Source organism: Brienomyrus brachyistius, chromosome 9 (genome assembly GCF_023856365.1).
Source record: "Brienomyrus brachyistius isolate T26 chromosome 9, BBRACH_0.4, whole genome shotgun sequence".
Lineage (NCBI taxonomy): Eukaryota > Metazoa > Chordata > Actinopteri > Osteoglossiformes > Mormyridae > Brienomyrus > Brienomyrus brachyistius.
Genome location: NC_064541.1, coordinates 7,066,865 through 7,084,009, shown reverse-complemented (window position 1 = coordinate 7,084,009; position 17,145 = coordinate 7,066,865). Strand labels below are relative to the sequence as shown.

At 41.7% G+C, this 17,145-nt stretch overlaps 1 long non-coding RNA gene across 1 annotated transcript; it reads left to right on the top strand.

The window, feature by feature from the left end:
* The first annotated feature begins 11,147 nt into the window (after positions 1 to 11,147).
* LOC125749155 (uncharacterized) lies at positions 11,148 to 12,905 on the top strand. The gene is made up of 4 exons (XR_007399791.1): positions 11,148 to 11,247; positions 11,409 to 11,575; positions 12,452 to 12,506; positions 12,828 to 12,905. It is a non-coding gene; the product is annotated as an uncharacterized LOC125749155 (long non-coding RNA).
* Positions 12,906 to 17,145: the final 4,240 nt, after the last annotated feature.

The following is a 17,145-nucleotide window of genomic DNA, read 5'->3' as shown; positions in this document are numbered from 1 at the left end:
AATTTCAGTATCACTGCATACAAGGCTGAGGAATGTCCTTGGAGAAATCTGCATGTTTGAGGTGTTTCGCTTTTCACATTTTTAAGGCCCAAGACACGTGAGTATTAATTAACGGTAGACTGCTATCTGTAAACACAGCTGACACTGTACAATATATTGACAGATAATCCAAATTTTGGTGTATATATTCTCATAACTACAACAAGCAATACAGTACATATAATTAGTGGGTGTATGTACTAAAAAACAATTGCTTAAATATATGTTTGTGAAATAGTTGTATTATTATATATCTTGCTAGAATATTACCAGTGTGTGTTTGTATCTATTTCTATAAAAAGTGTTTGCCCTTGCAGTCCAGCTAATTAAAATCTCTAAATTGCTTGTACTGTATGACTGGGTATGTGCCCTGTGAAAGACTGGCATCCCAGCCAGGTCACACCCCGGCCTTGTACCATCCCACCGCCCACCCCCCTCACCTCCCCCCCCCCCCCCCCACGTGCCCCTGAGCAGGATAAACAACTAGTTGATGGATGGAAATAACTGCCTTATTTCTTGCAGTCATTTTAATAATGTTGTTCAAGTGTGAAGCATATGCCATTTTTTACAGTTGTGTCTGTAAATGTTCTGTATATATATGCAGTATGTATGTGTATATATTCTGTATATATGTGTACAGTATGCATGTGTAAATGTTCTGCATATATATGCAGTATGTATGTGTATATATTCTGTATATATATGTACAGTATGCATGTGTAAATGTTCTGCATATATATGCAGTATGTATGTGTATATATTCTGTATATATGTGTACATTATGCATGTGTAAATATTCTGCATATATATGCAGTATGTATGTGTATATATTCTGTATATATGTGTATATATTCTGTATATATGTGTACAGTATGCATGTGTAAATATTCTGCATATATATGCAGTATGTATGTGTATATATTCTGTATATTTGTGTACAGTATGCATGTGTAAATATTCTCCATATATATGCAGTATGTATGTGTATATATTCTGTATATATGTGTACAGTATGCATGTGTAAATAGTTACGCCCCAACCCTATACAGTATGTGCATATATGTTCTCTCTCTCTCTCTCTCTCTCTCTCTCTCTCTATATATATATATATATATATATATATATACAGTGTGTGTGAATATTTTGTATTTGCGTATATAGTATGTTTGTATATGTATGTAGTATATGTTCATATATTCTCTATATATGTGTATGCTGTGTGTATGTATGTTCTGTATATGTGGACTAACTCACTTCCTCAAGGTTCACTGCGCCGTCATTTTGTTGCAGATCTAACACTTTTTTTTCCTGCTAAGCAACTTGCATTCATATCCATTTGCAGCACAGGGTACGTTACTGGAGACACTGACAGTTTTATTTGGCTCAGCATTTAGCTGCAGGGTCCTTTCCTGCTACCCGAACCGGCAAGCCTGCATGCTACTCTGCAGCGCACTTAGGCAGCACCTGGCTTCACCATCCAGGGAATGCCTTGTTACTGACGTCGCTCCCTCGTGCTCAGGTTTGTCGGCTGTGGACGACATCAGCAGCCCGTGTGCAGCTGATGATGTAGTTATGCTGCTCCACAGGAGCGACTCAAGCCGTCTCTAAGTTAAAATCTGAAAATGGCAAATGCAAGGTGCACATTTTAGAGCCATTAAACCCCGCGGTCAGTACATCAGAATGTACAGATCCCGGGTTTTGGCTCAGGGTGTCAGGATGTACCAGGCTTGCTTGTGGTGTCCTGTAAAACCCACCTCCCAGTGTCAAAACTTCAACGCTGGTTTTAAGCCATAAAGAGCTCTTTGAAAATGAGAATGACCTGCCACCAGACAGCGCCAGGACACCCCAACAGCGGCCCAGTTAGTGCTGCGGCCTGGAGAGGCTGCTTGTAGTCACTGCGAAAGGGGACAGTGGCCTTACATGTTGCTAACGTCATCCAGTAATTAGAGACACACCGTTAGCTTTCCTTTGAAAATGAACTCTGCAGTTCATAGTTACGTGTGTGCGTTGCCTTCCCTCACCTTCCTGTGTACTTTTAACTCATCCTATCGGAATTCCCTGATTGTCTCCACTATATTTCGAACAGGCTGCAAACGCTTAAGCAGGTACTGCTGGCTACGTCACCGGTTGCCTCAGTACGGATCGCGTGCCTCATTTAAACAACGACATCAAACTGAAGAGGAGGAAAGAGTCATGCAATATTAATCTTCTCCACAAGATTTTCCTCCCTTACACAATGTACAAATTCCTGCTTCATTGTAGCAAATGTGTGCTTAAATATAGCAAGAGGTTTATACCTGTTTCTACCAGCTACAGGAAAAAAATATATCTACAGCCTTAGTGATATTTTCAGTGGTAGACAATGCCTCTCTGAACAGCAAATAATATGATTAGCATTCAACCTCAGAATGGAAGACTGTGAAACAACAATACAATGAACCTCATCAGCTGATCCTACTAGAGGGTTAAATTTTATATTTATCTAAGAATTCATAAGCATCCTTCCAACTTACCTGAAACTGACTGAATTTTCCCTCTCTTATAGAAGAAATGTCCCAGGAGGAAATCAATTCAAAATCCCAAACAAACCATTCTTTGTTCCTGCGCGGAAAACAAAATGGTCCCCACTGCGTTTCAAGTTACATATTTTTATGAAATCACCAGGTCCAGTTTGTGAAAAATTGAGCTGAGCAAATTGTACTTTCAGACCAGCGGTGCCAGTTTGAGAGCTGAAGCATTAAAGATCTGCCTTTTCTTTTCTAATTCTGAGGACTGGTGCTTTGATGCCCCCCACTGTGCACAGAAAGGTCTTTGAAGTGGGAGAGAAAAACGGTGATTTTCAAAAAAAAAGAAGAGAAAAACTGCAAGCGAGGAATGCGCGAGGAGAATGGGGCCGGAGTAGAAGCACAGGTGCACTGCCAGACAGGAAACACCGCTTCACTGCCGCGCATCTTTAGCGTCGTTTTAACTTTACACTCGATGTTTTTTTTGTTGTTAAAATTGGAAAGTCCATCGGATTTATCATGATTTAGCCACAAGAAATAATGCTTTAATATTGATTGCGTGTGATTTCACTAGGTGAACTTCAGATAAGTGTCGTGTTGTTGTAGTAGGTAAATTGCACCAAAAATTAGCTTACTGTAATATTAAAATGTATTTATTAGACAATTAAGTACATATATATAATAACTATATTTTAAAACAAATAAAACATAGATGTGTTTTGCATATAAACATTAAACGTCTAAGGCAGATAACAGCGCACAGGCCATCCCGTGAATATTTAGAAGTGATTTCATATATATATATATATATATATCTATATATATATATATATATATATATATATATATATATATATATATATATATATATATATATATATATAAAAAAGGTTATAAATCCTTAACGCGACATACATTGTGAAGTGTGCGCATCAAAAGAAGCGACGCGCCGTAGAAACGGCGTCGCTCCACCGGCCCGGGAGGGGATGACCGTTCCATAAAGCGGAGAAAACCAACAAGCACTTCGGCGTCTGGGCGCTTTCTTCTGTGTTTGATACCAAAGCTACACGAGACCTGGTGAGAAACTAAACCAATAAGAACATAATGCACTTTGTGCAAAAGCCCCTAATGTTATGCAAATGGATCCTTGCTGAAGGGGCCGGTGTATTTTTCGGGCTGTAGCGCCCTGAAAGCCTCCATTACTAGAGGATTAAGCAAATGTTGAAAGTTCTTGTTCTCCTTGGAAACTGAGCCTCAGCCTCCATCTAATCCTGTGATCAGTTTTTCTTTTTCGGATTTTTTTTTCTTCTTCGGTTTTTAAATTACCGGCTATCTATCTGCCTGTGCTCCTGGTGTTTCAGTTCATTTTTTAGTTCTATCCTTCTTTTTCATACAGCTGAAAATGTGTTACATTAAATCCTTTACACTCTCTTACTGCAGTGTTTACTTATGTATTTATTGATTTTTGTTACGCGTGTTTTTTTTCTTGTGCTGGAAATTGATTTCTGCAGCTTCTGAAGAAGTTTGCGATTGACTTGCTTTCCTAAGTATACTCTTAATTTCTTTTGTCTATGAGAATCTCTTTCGGGTTTTGTATGTGAAATGTGCTTGTCATTGTTCCAGCTAAGATACCATGAAATGTTACTTCTCAAACGTTCCAAAACACATTGTTATCATCTAATTATATTTATAATTATTTAAGTGTGGCAGATTTCTTCTTGTGTTGTAATTTACTTTTGTGTGTAGAACATTAATAATGATGATAATTCTTTATTCGATTGCGATTTTTAAAAAAACATGATATTGTTTCAAATGATTAATAAAAATGACATCGATACTTTTGCATTTGGCTGAACTTTTGTATCTAAATCTGTGGAATTTTCCTCCAGCTGGTTATCCAGTACAGTTACAGGCAAATCGATATAAAATGAATAATATTTTTATGTTCAATACATTTGGATGATATTATTATTATATTTACTGCAAAGGAAATTGTTTGGTTGACATTTGAAATAAAAAGCGTCAGGAAATTGTTGCAAAAATGTAAACATATGAAACACATTTTCAGTAAAAACTTGTAGTGCTTTTAACTTTTAAAGCTTTAACAAAAAAGGTCTTTTTTTGCTTGCTAAACACACATCATTGTATAAAATGCCTTTATAGAAGAAATTTGTAATCTACCACTAAAATGTAAACATCGCTAGTCAAACTCTCTTTCAAAATGTCTTAATCAGGACATAAAATTTAAAATGTGCATTTTTGGCCTGGTTTCACCTGCTGCTCTGATAGGTCTCTTGCATGTTGACTGGACCTAGTGAACGAGGAACTTCATCAGCGTCCCACTGACAAAGGATTATAAGCACATGCTCCATTACAGACAGATGCCTGTTTCTCACCTTGGTTTTATTGTCGGCAAATTGACAATTCAAACAAATTCTTGTTTGTTTTTTTAAGAAAGTATTCGGGCAAAGCAAAAGGTACTTTAATAGACCAAATTATTGTAACCGACCACTTGGTATTGTTAAAAAATGGTGTGTAAAAGATACACAGTTAACCCCTGTGACAAAAGGCTGCTGTTTTCGCTCCTCGCCTCTGCATAGTGGCACGCTGCTCACTGGCTTTGCTTGTGGAGTTTTCCATCACGCTGACCTGATGTGACAAAGGGGGGTGAGGCTGCCGTGGCTGGGAGAATCTCTCGACGCCGCTTGAGCGTGTCTCCGAGCCTGTCCGAGCCACAACACTTATTCTGACGGCCTTGTGCAGACTGACGTCACAATTCAATTTGCTTAGGGAGAGGGACTATCTGAACCCGATTCATTACCAAAAACGTGATGATTCTTCTTCTTCCTGCTCCCCTTTTCACGTATGTAATGAAACAGTTTGTGTTTGTGGCTTAATGATGATATTTGGAAAAAAAATTGACCAAGTGAAATAAACTGATTGATTGATAAAGAAAAGATCTTGTGCACTTTTCCTTTTATTGCATCATTTCCCTGCTATACGCTGCTCTCTTTTGAGTTTGTCTACAGTCTGAAACTGGTGTCTATACTGACATAAATGCAATACTCACTAGACATAGTGTAAATCACTACTTTATATTAGACATACATGTGTACATCTCTGTGTCTGTTATTCTTTGTTCTATGTTTTGTATTATATACCCTCTTCCTTTCTTTTATTGATGCAAATCTGTACGGCACTTTGGTCAGCCTTGGTTGTTTAATAGTGCTCTATAAACTTTGATTTGATTTGTAACTATGTTCAGATATGGATACCATTTCCTTCTATAAGTCCAATGGATTCCCAATCAATCCATCATTAGTATTCTTTGCAGAGAGTTGTTGATCCTTGCACAATTGAGTAAACTAACAAATTATCAACCTACAGCTGGATAAACAAACAAATCATTATCCCTGTTGTAAGTGCCTCAGGCATTAGTCCACTTGTCTCTGTGGTCAATTATGCAATGAAGGTTTCCACACCACTGCCAAACTGGACGCTACGAAAATTGCCGGCAAATCACTCTTGTCCGTAGATAGCTTTAAAAATGACTGAATTCTTTGAAAATGTGAAACCACATTGGCATTGCACAAAAATGTTACAAAAATCATCTCAAAACTTTTGTGGTCATGTAACTTACATCTCCGTGGTGATGAGAAATACACAATTTTAGGAGTCTTCTCTGGTTTCTAAAATCTGTTAAACATCTCACAAGGGTTTATAAGTCGGCTGGATACAAAATTAAAATTGAATAGATAAAAAAAAAAAACACCCTACACTGACAATCAACAGCAGTCTGGAAACATGATGGATTGTTTCCGATTGTTCATTGTTTCCGGTTGTTCATTGTTTCCAAATTATGTTCTGCAGGGAAACAATAGCAGTCGCATAACAAAACAATTGTCTTTTTATTTTTTGAAAGAAAACAAAAGCCTATTCCTAGGTAGAGTCACAAAGGAGCTGGAAATTTCAATTATTGAATTGGTTCTGCGTAGAGAGACTGAGGGCGAGATGTGAGGGTTAGAAGGTAACAGCTGTGTAGTCGTCGCTTGGCAGATCTTTGACCTCACGAGGTTTCTTAAAAGAGCTTCTCCCTATTTCCTTTTAGGGAAATCAATATTCGGGATGCATGACTTTTCTCTTCTAAATCAAAGTGCTTTGACAAATAATGGGCATGTTAATTTTAATAAGCACTACGTTCATTGAGAAATTACTTCCATTCTCTGCTTTACGTTTAAAATGTTTCCTGGTGTCAGTTTTACAACAGTCAATTCAGCCGGAAATTCTACAAGAAAACCTTTTTCACTGAGAAATAAAACTAACCATTAGTGCAGCCAAATATAGTAAGCTACCTTCAACTTTTGCAGATATTTTCCTATTCAATATAGCATTTTTTATCCATCCATGATATGTTTGCCATCCAAAGACTCCAAGGTTCAGAAGGATGGATTGAATGGGTAGATATTCATAACTGTTGTAGCGTAAATGTCCAATCTAGGTACCTAAATCAGATGACATAACGAATGGGAGACCAGCTCCAGGTAAAGAACGCAGTTGCACGGTCCTCACAGACGGCATTGATTCAAGTCCACAGCCAGGGGATGTCAGCCTCTGCACACTAAGCTACCGTGCTACGATAAAGCATAAGAATGCCGCCAGAGACTTCGGACCACATGAAAGTAGGCCTATATTATATTGTTCCCCTAATCCCGACGAATCCAATTATGTTCCAAATTTTTTTAAGGCCCTTGTCACTCAACGGCCCCACGAATCGTCCTAAGCTCCCCCCCCCCCCACTTGCCTCCCCGATGACGCAGTTCTTCGTATATTAAAATCCATTTAATTACATTACAATTATTAAATATGTTTCCGATGGCTGTGAGGCTCTGTTAAATTCTGTTTTCCAATTTGCATTTAATTGCCGCCTGCTCGTGAAACGGAGCGGCTAAATTGCATTAAATGAATTCATTTAAGCACCTTGAAGTGTGATCAGACTTGGAAATCCCAGCAATCTGCTGAAGCCGACATGTCGGTTCCCGGCTGCTGTACCACAACCTTACATAGATACCCTCGTGTTAATCACAAGTCACAACACACTGGCGTGAATTAAACGAGAGACAAGGCCGCCGCTTTTAAAGTATGTGATGCGCTCAGTATAACATTAAATGACGCCCCCTCGTTCCCGTTAATAAAAGTCTTAAAGCAGCAATATATTCGGCTGCTTATAATGATAATCAGTTAGCTGCAATATACGGAAAAGCTCACCTTGAAAACTTTCTTTACATTCACTACACGACATGGACGTTGGGGTATGCCCACATACTCACAGATGCATGTTTCTCTTCTTTCTATTATTTGAATTACAGTAAATTAATCAAACACTTACAAAACGGTCAATACAACACATACATAGTCGTCATTCTATTTGTTGGACTTGATGCATCACTGTATAGGCGTAACAGCGGGAATAGGCTGTTAAATAAGACAGGGCGATGCAAAACTAGAAACTAGTACAATCAGGGAGCTTCGATATTATATCTGAATGGCAAGTACAAATATGACTGACGGGTGGGAGTCATATAGTTTTATAAATCATAATTGATTTATTCTGTCCAACAGTCCAGAAAGGGATACATTGGGCGTTCTTTTCCAATGGGGATGTTTCTTCCTTTCGTAAAATGGTGCTCTTGGAGGTTAAAAAAAATATATAACGAGTCTTTCACATTTGCGAGGTTAGACATATGCAAGGAAAGACGGGGGGAAATCAACAGGAGAGAAAAGGAAGAGAGCGAGGGAGCAAAGCGTGGAGAGGAGGAGCTTGTCAGGGGGGAGCTTGCTAAGAAAACGCGTCTTTTTGTGGTCAAAGGAGGAAACTTGACTTGCGGTTAGGCATCGCAAGGTTGGGTAGTGGGAATTTATTCTGCTGCTATAAACCACAGAAAAACGACGTCAATAAGCCTTTCGTTGCGAAGTCTGTTGAATAAGCAGAATACGAGAAAAAATGTGTCTAAGGACAGTTGGGGGATCCGCCTGTGTATGTATCTATGTATATATGTGTATTCATGAGGACTGCAACAGCTAGCAAGTACATAGGATATCCTTAACGCCAGCTTATAGGTTCATATTGCATCCGTCTGTTTGCGCCAAGCCACACTGATCTTTGTGTTGTAACATTACAAGTCTAATGATGATATCTGTAATTAAACCCCGACTCGCTGAAACAATTAACAACTTGAATGCTTTGTATATTTTAACTTGGAAAATGATGACAATAAAGCATACGTCTAGATTTGCATTCTAAATGATTTCTGCTGATAAACGACCAGAATTCAGCACAGAAGCAAACCCAAGCCGAAGTTGCATACTTCCAGATTTTTCCCTACCAGTCGGTCACATGGACTCGTTTGTGAAACGCGACCTGAACTCTGTGTATCTATTCGGATGGATCGCGTTTCAGTTTTGTGAGGGGCTGCATATAAAACCTTAACTTATACTGCAGCAAAGAACTTCCCGCAATATCACCTGCCTCCTTGCCCAGTAATGAAATGTTAGGATCACTTCCACGGTCCTCTCCCCTGGCCGAGGTGGTTGTGTGCGCTGCCCACCAGCCGAAGAAAGACGCTGGCCGCCTTGCTTATTCCCAAGCGCCCACCCGTCAGTGTCCGAGTCAGGTACGGGACACCTATTCCTTATTTTAATTTAGGACCGTCGGTCTTTTTCTATAAGCTCCCATTTAACCCACGGATCCTTCAGTGCAGTTTGCTTAACATTTTAAAGGTTGTTTTCCATCTCCCAAATTGGGAAATAAATATGAGGGCCCAGGGATCATGGTTTATAATTAAACTGTCCTGCCTGCTCGAAGGCAGCGAGCAGACGGGTCACGCTATAGACGCTGTAAATCAGGGAGGCAGCAGGAAACGGGCTTCCAGGAACTAATTTGAAGATGTCTGTCTTTCGGACCTATCACAGCTTTGGATTGCATTTAGGGGACTTTGGTGTGTGTGTGTGTGTGTGTGCGTGCGCGCGCAAGTAATGGGAGGGGGTGGGTAGCTCTCAGATCAGAGTGCATGTCGGGAAGTCGCTGATCTGTGGCTCACCCCCCCCCCCACCCCGGATATGTGCGTGAAAACAGCATCCACAATGGTAAGGAACACATTACTTAATTAAACACATTGTTAAAAACTATTAATTTCATCCACATTAACAGTATCTTTTAAAAAATAAATATCTGTACTCACTGATAGCAGTAACTAAAATGCAGCATTTCGTCTGCACGCTTCAGAAGACCAGGCCCGACAGACAGGCCGCTCAACAGTTAGCCCCCTCAGAAGGTGGGCCCCTCGAAACATGGGCCCCTTTACCTTGCCTCGTAGGGTGGCCTCAGCCTCCTTACTGGTCGCAAAGGCAACATCACAGTTAGGTCCTGTGTCTAACCGTCTGTGTTGCAGCCCCTCGCTCGCTGTGAGCTGAAGTGAAAGTCTCTGATATAAAAAGCCAGTTTTCCAAGGTGAAATAAAGTCTGACAGGAGAGAATAAAAATTTGTTGCACGTCTACGTGAAAAAATGTTTCTGTCCACCTGGCTTATTGTAAGACTTCGGTCTTTTCAGGATGACTTCATATACGGCCCCCCTGCTGTTTGCGTGACTCCAGATGTACCAAAGAGCTATAATTTTCCCCCAAACGATTTGTAAATAATAAGACAAATATTATGACAATCAATTAATAAATAGACAAACATTTAAGCATATTAATAATTATTCACGTATTTCAGTGCTTCCCAATTAACGAGTTTAAAGCACACAACAATGAAAGTGCTGTAAAATAACAATGTATTTCCTGGCACTTTGAAACATTTGTGTTTGGATTTGCTCCTGTTTCAGCACGTCTCAGATCAGCTGCTGCAGATCAGCCACTGTCATCACAGGGTCACATCTGCACCTTGGCGGAATAATAAAACACTTCGGCTCTGAAGGACGGGGCCTCTCTCCGCACCTGCACTAAATTTTATTTGTATTACCATGGAACAAGTCACTAGGCTCTGAGATACGTGATTATAAATACTATAAAAATAATGAGTGGTAGCCAAGTGACTCTGTCTGCTGTTTCCAGCACAGTAAACAGTGAGCGTCAGACTGGGGGGTAGTAACACTGAAACCTGGTGTTCGGCTCGCTGCCAGTGCCCTGTACACTTCACCCCCAGCTCTCCCTGTATATCCTGCCATTTTTTGAGGGAACTCGCTTTTCCACAGCACAGGACTCGTTCCCATGGCGACTTGCCTGTGCAGGAAAGCGAATGGTGGTTTGCATTATTAATACATTTCATTAATTATGCAAATGGCATCCCGCTGTAAGTACCCAGGACCGAGGAACACCGGGTTCCGCCTCTTAAAGGTTCTAGCCAAGCTGCCGCAGGGGGTTTTGTGAACACCGTCTCGCCTGGCCTTCCTCAGGCCCTGGGCCCCATTCCTCATGCGCCTCCCTGACAGAACAGAGCCTAAGGGGAGAGAGAGAGAGCGAAAGAGAGAGAGACAGAGAGAGAGAGAGAGAGAGTCTCTGCTCAGAGGTGATCTGGCCCACTGGATATCCTGCCTTATTTACAAAAACCTCGGAAAATATTCTCCGAGCCTGCAAAAATTCATATCCTCATTGAAATTCTTCTCTGTTGGAATTATATAATATAATGCCGCCTTACATGTTTCAGAAGTTAGTATATTATGGTTTTCCATAATGATAAGTTAATGTTGTAATTGATCTATTTAAATAAACAAGCGTTTTACTGTTAATGTGCTAAATTTTCAGTTTTGGTAAATTAAATTGGACTGTCAGACCTAGCACCAGTGACCTGCTTTATTTTCCCTCTTTAGGTCATTTCCTGGAGGCTGAAAAGCTAAACTGAACAGTAAACATCAAGTCAGGGCAAGATCTTGCGAGTAGACCTCACAGCTTTCAAACAAGCATCAGAAATAGTTTAAGAGAGCTCATTTATGGCCCCCCGCCCTGTTGTGTCCCAAAACGGGTCCATTCTTACACGGTAAGCAGACACATTTTACTTTAGTGCCTCTGAGAGTAGAGAGAGGGAGGGAGAGAGAAAGGGGGGGGGGGAGAGAAGTTTTACCGGTTTGTGTGGGATCTGTATGTAAGTGTTTGTTGCCATGGTGACTTTGGTTGAGTTTCTACACAATGCGTCAGTGTTGAGGGCAAATTAACTGCTGTTTGAATTCTTTGTGAAGTCATTGATTGGTGGTTATTTGTAATAACAGGGTATGTTTCTAAGAAGAAAACACACAGCAAATTACTGCCAGGACACAGCAATCCCTGCGCTTTTAAAGTCACTGCAGCGATTTGCATCGTTACAGGTGATTTAAAAGATACGGTTCGTTTGAAATTTAGCATTCAGTGAATAATGGCATGATAAAGAAAAAACAGGATGTTCTGTGGTTTGGTCCTCCTTGAAAACAATTTGCAAATGAGTTAGCAATAGCAGTGCTTGGTTTTCAAAGTAATGCTGTCTGTCGGACTAGTGCACACATCCGTCTCTGTAATGTATGTGCAGGTCTTTTCCTGGAAATAAGAATATTTTCCAATTACAGTCCCGCTGTTACTTTTGCGTACTTATTTTTCTCAGATAATTCATAAGTAGAAATATTTATAAAAGCAAAATAGAAATATTTTCCATAAAGACGAAGAAAATCATTAACAACCACATGTTGACATACGTAATAAATTCAATATTGCTGTATAAAATGAACCTTCCGAATGACTTTATGTACAAATTCATCTCCTTGTCATTGACGGTCCGGAGGAACGGAGAAAGATATATTTGAACAGCCAGCGATGTTGAAATGGCTTATGGTCATGGTTTTTAATGTTTTTTTTTTTGATGAATTTCCCGCATTTGCCTCATTAGGAGAAACGGGAGAGCGGTCCGGTCCCTGAATGAAAAGCAGCTGTCAGGAGTTTCGGTAAATGTAATCTCCCATCTCATCCGGCACCTCACGCTCTCACGAGCAGACAAGCATCGGGGCCAGATAAGCTGGCAGATGGTTTAGAAAACACGGCATCTCAGCAAAGCCCATGCCGCAATGCTGGAATACGGCACTGTCACATTTAAAAGCGGCCTTTGTTTTACGGCGGAACGTCGGAGAAAACTTTGTCTCATCAGCAAAGTGTGGCTGAGCCTTGATGACCTATGCCTGACTCTAGTATTAGGTGACAAAATCCATCTTACGAGTTGTAGCTTTTGGCTAATTGTAAGCATTCTTCCTCCACTGCTGCTTATTTAGGACAAGCCACCATGATCTGGAGGCTTACAACAGGAAGATCATAAACCACATTCTGTCAGTACCATCCATCCATCCATCTTTTTACTGTGGGGGCTGTGGGCAGTTATATTAGTCGTATGGACAGTTATACTAGTCGTTCCCACGGCGACAGTACATCTGAATTCTTCAAGCTGAAAAAACCCCCCCAAAAAAATAACACCAGTCATCATTTAAACAGGTGGGCCCTGATTATTATGGGATTGATCAGGTATGATTTTGCTGTCTTTTGTCAATGGATGAGTGTTGGCTATAGGAGGCCCATGTTAGTCGGGTTTCTTTACACGCCTGTCATACTTATAGACGTCTTTCGAATGTATGCGCGTTACCGTGTGATCAGATAGTAAGGTGGCAGACGCCATATTGAAGGAACGTGAACATTAAGCCTGAATCTGACTAACTGAGCTAACGTTTTTGTACCCCGGCATCTCGATATGAGCGGCTGCGTAACTAGCAAATGCAGTGTAAATGGGAACTGGCAGAACGGATGTCCAGTCCCCGGTGGTCACCGGCGCTATCATAACATGGGGGGACATTGTAAGGAGATCCTTCAGCTGGGCTCACAAAGAGAAGCCAGCTCTGGACAGTGCCGGTTGCCATGGTTATGCCCAACCAAACCATTATCTTTATGGGCTGTAAAAAGAGGCTCAGTGTGTCATGTACAGAAGGGATCCTTGTCCTGGACGTGTTTTGACAGCATACTAAAATACCAAGAGCCTGCAGCAGCTACAAAGGGCGAGCAACAAAATGTGTCTGTTCCTATCTCATCATTACCTCATTTATCATTAGTGGCTCATTAATGCCTCATTTATCTTTTCATTTTAACCAATAATGTCCAGTACCATGAACAGATGCTGCGCATGAGGAACCATGCGGAGGAAAGTTTGTCATCTCGAATGAAAATCATTTCAGAAAATCATCGCTGTTCTTCTGTACTCTCCTACATTGGCGGGATGGCAAAATTATTTTCTATTTTAAGTAAACCAAAGCGATACGCTACTACCGCTGGACGGAGGGTCCCGTATTTCGAGGTTCGAGCTGCTGTCCATGTTTGCCTCAGCTTGAAATAAACATGATTTAAAAAAATGAGCTCCAGAATTTCCATGGAAGATCAACGCAGATCTGGGGCTGAAGCTTGTTGACGAGGAAATTGACCATCACTCCAGCTCAGCCACACGGCATCATGGGTAGCACACGGTGGGTAGTTCTGTCAGCTTTGCTGACCCAATCAATTAAAATCTTGTTATAATTCGTATCTTGTCAAATAATTGTTACACCTCGAGTATGAGCAAGTTTATTGATTTATTTTACGTGTTCAATACTTCATCTGAGACCTCAGAGCAGGCTTGATTGTCCATTACAGGGGGTGTCATGCAGTGAGTCACTGTTCTGCCTGATTTTAATGCTATCAACTCAAAAACAGCAGAACCCCAACTGCTCATAAATCCAACATGACCAAACATGAATATTAGTCCTATTTTTTGTTTGCGAGCAAAATTCCTGGCAGAGAGGCTCTGGTTCATCCAGGACAGCCAGTGACAACATGGTGGTGGGGAGGAGGGGGGGGAACTAGGGGGTTGTCAGTGACATCATGCATGTGGCATGTGGGCCAAAGTGGGCTTCCGGGGGCTTGGAGACCCCACCCTCCCCAGATTCATGTCAGTGGAAGATGAAAGAGGACGGAAGGTCAGTCAGCCTTAATGTTCTGTATACATGCAAAACTGGGCCAGGCGAGGCTGGAACAGACTAGATTCAAACAACCAGACATACGTGACGTCCCTAACCCTAACCCTAACCCTAGCCATAAATCTGCCAAATTTAATCAGTAAATGCAATTCCAGGGATTGGATCATTTCATAGTCCTGCTGCTGATGACATTCCTGAAATGTGCTATTTTCCTTGTAGCATGTTCCCTAGAATGCAAGGAGTATCACGCACCAGAACATGCTGCGTGAATTTCTGCAGAGAATTACTGATTCAGATTTTATTATCCCGGAGGAAATTAGTAAATTGTTTGCTCAGTTATACAGTTGTACACCCTTGTAGATATCTGTGTTGTACTATTCAAATATTTATTTGAAACATTATTTTTCTGTAAAAACATTTTAAATGAAGTCTAGAGCAGGTTTATTGCTTGCTGTTTGGCTCTCGTCAGTGGGCAATAATTGGGCGGTCCTGCTGGTGCCGTAACTTACCTGAAGCCGCGCCCCCTGCCCCGCCTCCGGGCACAAACAGACACGCTCAGGCAGAGCGCAAACAAAGCGCCCGGGTTCAGTATCACGTCAGATAAAATTCCCGTGGCCGAGCGCCTCACTAACCTCGCGTCACCGCAAACGCAGTAGCCGACTCACAGTCACGAATCACGCAGACGCGCCCCTGTCTTTTAAAACGTGGCTAGGCGCCCTTTAGCGCCGCCTGCTCCAGGTTTCACTTCCACCACCCTCCCCCCCCCCTCTTTGGGAGACGTGACTCACTGTCTCACTGCCTCGGCTCGAGAGCGCGAACATCGAGTGTCAGCGGTCAGCAACACCCACCCCCCAGTCTCCCTAGGGTTCCCTCCCCCAAGGGAAGGTGTGCCGGGCTGGAGGCGGAAATCCAGCACCTCTCTCTCTCTCGACGAGATTCAGCACAGATGCGATACCAGCTGCAAACAGACAGCAAACCAAACAACACAGACATGCACTGAGAATATGACTCAGCTCCGCTTCAGGGGCGGCAGTCAAGCTTCTTCTTACCCGTGACCCTGACCAGAATAGGCAGATGGGGGTATGTTTGTATGGATGGATGGACCGATGGATGGATGAATGTTATCTGCAGCACAATGACACACTCAAAGAAAAAAATAATAATTGTGGATCATTAAGAAACGCGTTATTTTTTTTCTTAAGGAGGGTTTCATGCTTCCCTGCACGAGCGCAAAACTCCGCGTGTCCGTACGCGTCTGCGTACACCAACATGTTCATAGCCCCCCCCCGTCAAGCCGCATATTTAACACATGCGCACAATGCGTTGTATTCATGTTTTTTTTATTAATAATAATATAAAATATTATTGATATTGTCTGCACACATACCACCGAAGTGAATATTGGAGTCCTTGCGAAGACTAAACACAAGTTTCAACTACTGCTGCAGTACATAACGGTGAAAACAGAGGGAGGCCAGATGGCAGACAGTAAGGCACAGACAGTAAGGCACAGACAGTAAGGCACACAGACAGTGGGTAATTCATGCCATGTCTAAAGACACGTGGGGATTGGACACGATTCACACACGACACAGGCAAGGGCACACACAACAAAAGTCTGAAACACAACAAGTACACAAGGGCTATTTACAAATAGTGCAGAACATGCTGGGATATGTCAGTCAGCTTCCCTATGGAGCCATCTAAGGTCCTACAGTATAATATAAGTACATTATATTGCATAATAATTTTTGATATACTCATCCCTGCTTTCTACAGTGTTTGAGTAAGAAATCCACACATAAGTTGAAGCTGAATAGCAAAGTGACCAGCCTCCCCTGGGACCAGCCTCCCCTCCCCCACATCACCAGAGGCCAGTTTGTTTCACCTTAAATGTCCCGCAGCTAACTAGCAATACAATCCAGCCTCAGCCCTAATCACAGAAATCCCCTGTTTGCCTCTGAGTGCTTTCCGCGACCTCTTTGACTCTCTGTTTACAGAGATGTGTTAAATCGCGAAAAAAGGTGGAGCATTAATGCCCTGACACCAACATGCTCCACACCAGCTGTTTGCCCAGTGCGGTGCAGCTGCTTCGCTCCATTTAAAATAATTTTTACGAGATATTATAATTCTACACTTTTAATGATGCCTATTTTACCATGAGTAACCATCCATCCATCCATCCATCCATCAGTCCTTCCATCCATTTTCTGTGGGTCGCAGGGGTCTTGAGCCAATCCTGAAAGCCATTGGGGCAAGGCAGGGAATAACCAGTTAAATTTATTTCCTTGGCATCCAGTTGGGGGGAGGTTTAAATCTTAAACTTCAAAGTGGATTTTTGTCAGCTGCTGCAATCACCCAAACACAGAATATGATGGTTAACGAGATATGTGGCTATTCCAACGGCGCGACCCAAGCCCAAAGCACCATGACGTCGTCGTGAAGCTGGGTGGCATTCGTGAGGGACCTCTCTGGCTCGTATCTCACCTGCCATCGGAGCTTGTGTGCACTTGCCCTCTTCAGGGCGGATTACGGGGGACTAAGCCAAGTGAGACAACTAACAATTATTGACTGTTTCCAGCAGGTAGAGGGCATC